This window comes from Eptesicus fuscus, chromosome 12 (assembly GCF_027574615.1).
Source record: "Eptesicus fuscus isolate TK198812 chromosome 12, DD_ASM_mEF_20220401, whole genome shotgun sequence".
Lineage (NCBI taxonomy): Eukaryota > Metazoa > Chordata > Mammalia > Chiroptera > Vespertilionidae > Eptesicus > Eptesicus fuscus.
The window spans coordinates 46,646,664-46,656,595 of NC_072484.1; the positions used below are offsets into that span (position 1 = coordinate 46,646,664).

General features: G+C 35.1%; 1 pseudogene; it reads right to left on the bottom strand.

Annotated features, from left to right (window-relative positions):
• LOC103304993 (zinc finger protein 394-like) overlaps positions 1-9,550 on the bottom strand; it is a 70,949-nt pseudogene extending 61,399 nt beyond the window's left edge.
• Between the last annotated feature and the right edge of the window lie 382 nt (positions 9,551-9,932).

Here is a 9,932-nt window from a genome sequence, read left to right on the forward strand (position 1 = left end):
TTAGGTTGTTCTTTTTTTATTTTATTTGTTTTTCACATTCTTTTGTTTCTCTTTTTGGTCATGAGCAGCCTTCTACCATATTTCAGGCCTCCAAAGTCTTCATTTGACCTATTTATATTTATTCCAGCTATAAGCTATAATTTGCCTCTCCGGGGAAGCTTTTCCTTATTCTACCCAGTAGTTGTGGAAAGAATATACCTTCCCTCATGTATCTGGGTACATGACTCTTCCCTTGTGTTCACTGTGATGTTTAGTAATTATCAAATCGTCAAACAGGCTGTGTCACTGAATTAGCTTTAGAATGACTTGGTCAAGTTACGGAATGTTATGACTCGGTATTCTCTTCTTCCAAATAGATATGGTAAAAAGTATCACTGAACATTCATTTGGTTATTTCAAGGATGAAATAAGCTAATATATGTGAGGTATCACAAAGTCTGGCTTACATTAATGAATCAATAAAGGCTTTGTTATGAATATGTGGTAAATGAATGAAGTCTGAGTGAGTGTGTTTACCATTCTTCATAATTGGGCTAAATTCCTGCCTAGTCTCATTGTGGTGTTTAAGAAACCTATTCAGTTCCTGCCCCCAGAGAATCAGTGCTGCTTTCCATTGAGCACAGTCTGAGTCCCAGAACAGTATTTCCAAATTAGCTCCACATGCTTTACTGGTGACACACAATGCATAGAAAATTCCTCTTCCCAACATTCATTAGCTATTTCCAACCAGAAATGATCACCATGGGACCGTGACTTGAATTCTTCAATTATTTGGCGTTTCTGTGTTTCAGGTACTGTTGATGTATTTTATAATCATCTCATTTAGTCCTCACAACAATCATATGGTATGTATTTATGGACAAAATATTAAAATGAATTGAGGCTCAGAGAGATATAATAATTTTTCTCAATTAGAGGCAGAGTGGCAATTTGAAGCCAGTTTGCATGCTGAAGCCCATTACAGCACACATTTCACTCTCCTCTTTGTGCTTCCTTTTCTACTTTCCCACTCAGGGAGGTCTGAAAAGATTGTGGGGAATATGGGCTGGGCATTTTGAAAAAACTCACTAGATGACTGAAATAGTGCCTGAAAACATCCTCCCAACCCACGGAGTCCATAGTGAACAATATCAGAGGGGGTTATTTATTTTTAATGAGAAAAATAAGATTTTGTTTATCATGTTGGAATTTGTGTGAATAAGGTATTCAGTTTGTTTCTCTCCTATACAGATAATTGTCAATATATTATTTAAGTCAGGCTCAAAATGACCAAACCTGAAGCGTTTCCTCTTCCTACTGCTAGGGCTTATATAAATGACAGGACTGGTCAACCAGTCTCTTCAAGCCAAATACATAATACTTAGTGACGTCTATGTCACTGTGAGTTCTTTACTACACACCTTTTTGTTTGCCATAAATTGTAGTCAAACTTACAATTTCTGTGAAGCATGCAGTTCTCTATTTAAAACAACATTTGTTGATAATGCTCAATCAGCATGTGTTATGTATCAACCCCTGAGGTATTAAAGGCTTAGATAGATATATGATAGATGATAGATACTTCTATCTGTCTACCTACCTACCTTTCTATCATCTGCCTATTTATCCATCTATCTTAGATGCATCTCTATATATCTGGAAAATTAATATACACACACACACACACATATATGTGTGTGTGTGTGTGTGTGTGTGTGTGTGTGTGAGTAATTCAAAATGCTTTTAAAATTTATTCCACTTTAGAAATCTATAAATAATGACAAATAAATTATTACCCCTCCGCCAGATATACTTTAGAGATGGGCAGAAGGACAAAATCATCATGACTGTATTCCTGAAGTAATGTAGCTATGGGTAAAGTGATAAGTGGCTGATGACAAGCAAAATTTACAAGAAATAGGATTAGATATTCATTTACAGGACTCTCATTTCCTTTTCTCATTCATTATGGGATATTCAGGGAAGCTTGTTCCATTTACAAAGAATGTATTGGCATGGAATATACAGACCCAATCACATTAAAAGTAATGGAATGGGATTCCTTATAACCATTATTTTCAATGGGATCATTCAATTTTACTTGATAAATAGTTATACCATTTTTATAGTTTCTGCTACATATTTAAAAAAATAATTTACTGTACATAGAGCAGAAATATATGATATGTATGGTAAGATACATGCTTTTTCATCCCTATTTTACAAGTTTAGATCTACAGCTTTTATTTATGTCTTCCTTGCCACTTTAAATGGGAAAGTAGCAACTCTGTTTACCTCAGATAAAGTTTTTAAAATTACTATTTGAAGATATTTCTTACTGTATGATTGAGCTACGACATTTTATTCTCCTTCTACTCTGCAGTGATTTCTTATGATATGCTCTGTTCTCCTTCTAGCTGACCTTTGAAGGCAAGCTGTCAAACAGCGATAGTCTTGCCTGTGCTTTGAAGCTCTCCTTGAGTATGCAGAAGAGTCGTGCCCCAGAGTTGCACATTGACTGCCATCTAGTGATTAAATAATATATATTTCATGTACTTGAAATGGCTATTATTATATTTCATTTTTACCATAGTGACACTGAATGATAATAAATGTGAACTTAGATGTCATGTCCACTAATACAAGAAAAAACGTGGGACCTTGGAGGATAAAATCCCATCAACACTATAGGGTTGAATCAAGCTTATATTGGCTTATTATTTATCCTTATACTTTTTAATTTTTCCTACTTATCTCATATTCTATCTTGAATAACTATGTCATCTTTTTCTTAACCATTTAATTTCTAAAGATTTAGCATGGAAATATCATATTCCATATTGCTGTTCTATATAGTGTCCAGGAAATTATTAGAAATTTTCAATTATCAAGCAACAACCCAAATCAAAGGATTTTATTAAGTTTATATATTGAAAATAACCTCAGCAAATATTTCTAATATATGTTTTATTAAAAAATATATATTACAGTGACAAGAATTATTCTATGTTGACCCTCATCACTACTTAAAAATCTTCAGCCACTAGTCCAATATGATTTTATTTGATGCATATGCTATTTTTGTAATTTTTTACTGCCACCTAAAAAATTATGATTGAAATGTACAGTTTGCAGCAGACAACCTTAATATCATATTAAAAATAAGCATTTGTAAAATATGTTTAATTTATCTATAAAAAGATATTGACTACAGGTATGAAATCAGGAATAATAATAATTTAGAAGAATAAATGTAGAACTTTAATATTTCATTGTCTTTCAGAATTTTATAAACATGTCTAATCCTGTTAGTAAGTTCTCAAGTGTCTTAATTTTCTTCAACCCTTTCCATATACTTGAAGATACATCTAATAAAATAACATGTGATACATCTAATAAAAATGTCTACTCATACAATTTATCTAATTATTCATGCCCAGCCCTTTCCACCTAACAACTATACTCAGTTTGAAAGTGTTTATAAGGGCAAGTATTGCTAGTTATATTAAACTGATTCTCCATAAATATATTTGATAATTTGCTTTACAAATGACTAGGTGAGTGAGAATATTTAGAAGTTATGTTTTTATTTATCTAAGTTGTGTTTATATATATATTAAGCATACATGTAACATATGCCTATATATAAAGGAAAATAATGGCTTTAAGAGGCTTACCGAAATATTCTGCATAATCAAGATCACAAAGACATCCAATTCCTTTAAGCTCGCACATCATGCATTACCAAGGTAATCAGTGCATATTCCTTTACTTTAGTTCTGAACACTCAGCCTTAGTCAAAGCTATATCCAAATAATTGGGATGTTTTGCCAATAGTCCATTTGTTTTAAAGAGTGTAAACGGTATGTTACAAGTGCAAAAATCAATATGCTCCTGTATCTGTTTTGCTATTTTGCAAAACAAGTTTTTTCTTCAGAAAAGCACCATGCTATATAGGCCATATAATCCATGAAAGCACCAGTAACTCATGTCTGTCAGTCACTAATTCACATTAGGTTGAGGTTTAAACACATATTTTTAAAAACATACAAAGGACTACTAGACATAGTACTGTGATTTTACAAATATTAAATACAATACATATTTATGACATATATATAAATGAATATAAATTATGCATAATATCAAATATGTATATATCATGTGTTATATGTATGCTATATATAATATTTATAAAATGTATATTGATAATGTTCATTATATATATATATATATATATACATACAGTATATATATATATATATATACATACAGTATATATATATATATATACACATACACACACACACACACACACACACACACAGAGTATATATATATATTTAGCAAATGTGCATTACTTAGTCCTATGGGACTAACATAAGATTTCATCAATCTTAAGGATCAGATTTTGATAAATTAAATGCTACAACTCCAAATTTTTAATTTAATTATTTGATTGTGCTCAGAGCAAATCATATGAAAACTAGTATTTGTTGCTACCTTTACCCAATTCTTTTCTTTTTCCCCCAATTACTTTCTATTTCTGAGCAGAACTTTTATTTACACTTCATAATAGCTGATTGGAATTTATTTGGGGGGCATAAAAAAAGAGCCATGAGGATTACTTTAGTTGGTACTGTAATGGAAAACATGAAAACTCATCACAATCAAACATTTCCATGTGGTAGGAAAAATTGGACACCCCAAAGATGTCCACTTTTTAACCTCCAGAACCTATGAATATGTTAGGTTTCAGGAGAAAGAGAACTAAGGTAGTTGATGGAGTTAAGATTATAAACAGCTGACCTTACAATTAAACATTGTCTGGACGATCTGGGTGAACATATTGTAGTCACAGGGTTCCTTATAAGTGAAAGAGGGGGCAGAAGAGGAAGAGATGACAGTGTGAAAAGGACTGACTTTGGAGATGGAGGTAGGTAGCCACCAGCCAAGGAAAGCAGGCAGCCTCCAGAGCTGGAAAAGGCAAGGAAATGGTTTCTCCTCTGAACACCTGAGAAGAAATACAGCCCACCAGCACCTTGATTTTAGCCCAGTGAGATCTGTGCTGAACTTCTGACCTCCAGAACTATAAGATAATGTGTTTATATTGTTTTAGCCAATACATTTGTGGTCATTTATTTATAAACTAGAGGCCCAGTGCATGATTGAATCATGCACGTGTATGGTCCCCTACACGCTTTCGCTTTCGATCGCAGTGGAGCTGGGTGCCTGTCCGCTGGTGCACCAGGCCTTTCAGAAGCCTCCTGCGGGGCGGAGGCTTCCGAAAGGCCTGGTGCCAGAGCAGACAGGCACCCAGCTCCCCCGCTTTTGATGGTCCGCGGCGGGACGTGAGCTCACTGCCCCAGAGGCCGCTTCTGTTCCGCAGCAGAGCCATGGTGCAGACGCTGAGCTCGTGCCGCCACTGGCGACTCGAGCTCAGTGTTCCACCGGCCCAATCGGCTACCCCGGCCACCCCGAGTCCCGCCCCCTGCGCCTCCCTCTGGCCCAATCCTGGGCATAGCGGAGTGATGGTAATTTACATATTACATTTTATTAGGTAGGATAGAGGCCTGGTACAGGGGTGGGGGCCAGCGGGTTTGCCCTGAAGGGTGTCCCTGATCAGGGTGGGGTTCCCTTGGGGTGTGGGGCGGCCTGAGCGAGAGGCCTGTGGTGGTTTGCAGGCTGGCCACGCCTCCTGCCTGGCAACCCAAGCGGGGGCCCTGGTATCTGGAATTTATTTTCCTTCTATAATTGAAACTTTGTAGCCTGGAGCAGAGGCAAGCCTGGGGCTCCCTCCGCGGCGGCAGCCATTTCTGTTGGGGTTATAATTGAAACTTTGTTGCCTTAACTGGGTGGTCCCGGCCAGGGTGTGCAAAAAGCTTTGCTTCCCCTGTTGCTGGTGGCAACCCTGGCCTGCTCTCTCAAGCTCCATTCTGATGCCATTTCTGTTTGAATTTGTTTACCTTCTACAATTGAAACTTTGTAGCTTGAGTGGAGGCTTAGGCCTGCAACGGCTGGCTGAAAGCTTGTTTCCCTCTGTTGCCTGGGAAACCTTGCTCTCTGTGGCTGTAGCCATCTTGGATTGGGTTAATTTGCATACTCGCTCTGATTGGATGGTGGGTGTGGCTTGTGAGTGTGTCAGAGGTATGGTCAATTTGCATATTTGTCTATTATTAGGTAGGATGTGACTTAGTCAAATCTGTACCTATTTGGTGTGGAAATTATTATGGTAGTAGCCATGATGTTTATAAGATACCTTTTCAAATTTTTGTATATACAATATTTCAATGAATTGAAAGATTGAAATTATATACCAAATCATGAAAGCAAAAGCTGTTTTACAAAAAAAAAAATAGAGAAAATAGCTTTGACACCACAATAGATTTTTTTAAAAGTGAATAGGAAATAATTGTTTATGATGCCAACATGCAGTTCACTTTAATAATTTGTGTCTATAATTAATTTGTAATAGTGTTCTTATAAAGATTCATTTCTTCAAAAGTACCTAGAATCACCAATATTTCAATTGTTAATTTTATTTTTTATAAAAATAGTTTTTCTTATGTTATTTTTTCAAATATGTAATTTTGTAAGTACTTTAAAAATATATATGTCTACATGTAGTTTTCTCAATATAGAATGTTCCCCAATTACATTTAAAAAAAACACACACACTCTGTCATAATAGTTGTTTGATAGCCTTTTTCTTGGGTAAGATACTAGAATTCTCTGTTAGTAATCAATAAATATGTCTATTAACATGCATACTTCCCCCAAATATTCACATTGTAATTAGTGTTCAGCTTGTGTAGAAAATAAGTCGTTTCATTTCTGTGACTATTAAGCATGAAAACATTGATAAGATAATATTTACAGCTATAAATCATATGAATAATTTTCTTTAGAAGAATAGAGAAAAACAAAATACATTTAAAGTGTAGCTTGTATAATTTTAAAAATAACTCTTGAATTCCATTTATAAAATTGAAAATACTGGCCCCTATAATAAGTTAATCACCATGCATTAATCTTTTCTGTTATGTTGGTTGCTGAAAGTAATCTTCAATATATAAAATCTTCACTAGTTTGCCAAACTTGACAAATATTTTAACAGTTTTAGCATTCCTGACCTTAATGGTACAAGGGCAATCTCAGTAAGATTAGCAATATGTTTGTGATTAGCAACATTCAGTGACCATTGCCATTCTTTTCTCTGAGAAGCTATAGAGATTAATCGTCTACTTGATGGCTGGTAAGTAATGATATGGTATGAAGTCATTTGGAAAGAATTTAGGAAAAAATGTTAGGGAATCTCAGGTCTATTCAATGTGTACAAAATCACTCATTACTGTGTCCTAGCTCTGCCCCATGCAATTAAGAATCCATTGATATCTATCCTAATGGATAATTGCATTTAAAAGCTCAACCACAAATTTTCATATTTTTTAATTAATTTGCCATAAAATTAATTTGACATCTTTAAAGAATACACTACAGTCCTAAACAAATGTAAACCTGGATAAAGTAAGCAAGAAAAATAGTTAATAAAAACTAATAAAGAATTTGAAAATTATTAGAGGAATAACAATACAACCTCCAGTTGATTTAGAAACCTCAGGCTAGTTGGAAGGTGATACAGGTAAAGAGGAACATCAGGTTTATATCTTGAGCACCGCTACCGCAGGTACTCATCTTTTGACTCCTGGTCCACAACAAGAAGGTGATTCAAACATGATAAACTAAACTGAAGTTTATTAAAATGAATACTGCACTTTTGCCAATAATTATCCTTCTTTTAGGATAATAGTGTTGTGTTTTTCAACTTGTTTTTTAATCATTGCTCATCCAGGCAAAGTTTCCTATTTTAATTAATGGATATCATGGCAAAATTGTAGAAATAAAGTCATTTATCCATACTACAACTTGTATAGGAATTTCAACCCTTGACTCCAAAATTAATGTTGTCAATTTTTTTCCTCCAAGTACACTTTCCAACCATTATTCATAAATCATTCAGTAACTTTAGTGAAGCAAACACCTTTCTTGAAATTTTAAAATAGTATCAGGTTAATAAGCTTAAGCTTATTATATTATGCCATAAATTAATAAGAATTTTAATATAAACTGGATTACAGTTAGCTTTTATGAATATATATGTATAGCTTTATTTGTCTGTTTCCAAAATAATAACAAAACCCTTTGCATTATGCATTTCCTATAAGTGCTTTTGTTTTAAACGTGTAATTTTGGAATTTTTGTAAGAAACCTTATTTCTGTTCTGATTAGTTAAAAATTTTGTTGAAAGTCTTCTTTCTGTTCTGGCATTGCAGATGAAGCATACATCTTCACTGTCTCACTGATTTTAAATGATATGCTGTCACTGAGATAGTTGATGATTGCCTCAGCTCTGTAATCTACTACACATGGCATTCAACATTATTGCACTCTTTTTAAGCAAATAAAAGAGTTGTCACAGGCATTTTAAAATGAAAATATGTATGCAGATTTATTTTTATTTTTGTGTGAGATAAAGAAAATAAATGTTGGCAAGAGTTACTCACAATAGGGATCTGACCCAGCCTAATGTCTGCCTTACATGTATGGTATTTTTCATTGATCTTTGCTTCTCCCCTTTTGACCTAAGCTCTGATTTCTGTCCCATTGTTTCCTTGATGCATTCACTTTGTAGTCTAAATGGGAGGTTATCTAATTTGCACAAGGCATGAGCTCTCACCAGTGAGAGCAGGCATAGCTGCAAACAACCTCAGTGGTCATACAATTGCACAGCAGCCTTGGAGGTGTAGCAGTTCTTTCATGTATGTACTGGGCAGTGTGCATGCCCTGCCCAGGTCCACTCCATAGGCTGGTGTCCCCTCCCCTACCTGCTGTCAGTGGTAACTGACAGTGACTCACATGCCTATCCACTTCTCTAGAGAACTGAAAGGGTTTAATTATTATTTATACTTCTCTGATACACATAAAGGAGAAATAGATAATATGAAAGACAGCTTTTGGTAGTTATTATCTTTTAAGAAATTGGTCCAATTCACCTAAATAGCAAATGTGTAAGGCATAGAGGTTTTGTTACTCTATTTCATTAATCTTTTTATGTTCCTGGGATTTGTCATGATGATTCCTCTTTCTGATTTTGGTAATTAAAAAAAATTCTTGGTTGGTCTGGTTAGAGTTTAATCAATTGTATTGATACTTTTAATGAATCAGTTTTGATTTCAGTCATTTTTCTCTATTGCTTCTTTGTTGTTTTTTTTAAAGTAAAGAAATGATAACTTTATTTCTATAGAATCATGATTGACACTTAAACTTGTAATACTTTAAAAGTGTGGTGTGTACAAAATGATGATTTGATATGCAGATACATCGTGAAATGATTCCCACCAGCAGGTTAATTAGCACATCCATCCCCTCACACAGTCACCTTGGTGCATGTGTGTGAGAATGTTGAAGATGGAGTCTCTTAGCAAATTTCAAGTGGAGTAACTGTGCTGTGCATTAGGTTCTCAGAACTTACCCATGGTATAACTGAAAGTTTGCGTCCTTTGACCGTCATCTCCCCATTTTCCCCTCTGCTCAATCACCTGCTTCTATAAGTTTGACCCTTTTCCGCCCAATTCCACATATAAGTGACGCTATCCATTATATGCCTTTCCCTGCCTGCCTTATTTCTGATATCTGCTCGAATGTTGTTGTTGTTGTTTTCAAATATATTTTATTGATGTTTTACAGAGAGGAGGGGAGAGGGATAGAGAGTTAGAAACATCAATGAGAGAGAAACACCGATCAGCTGCCTCTGCACATCCCCTATTGGGGATGTGGCCACAACCAAGGTACATGCCCTTGACCGGAATCGAACCTGGGACCTTTCAGTCCGCAGGCCGATGCTCTATCTACTGAGCCAAACCGGTTTCGACTGCTCGAATGTTTATTGTTTC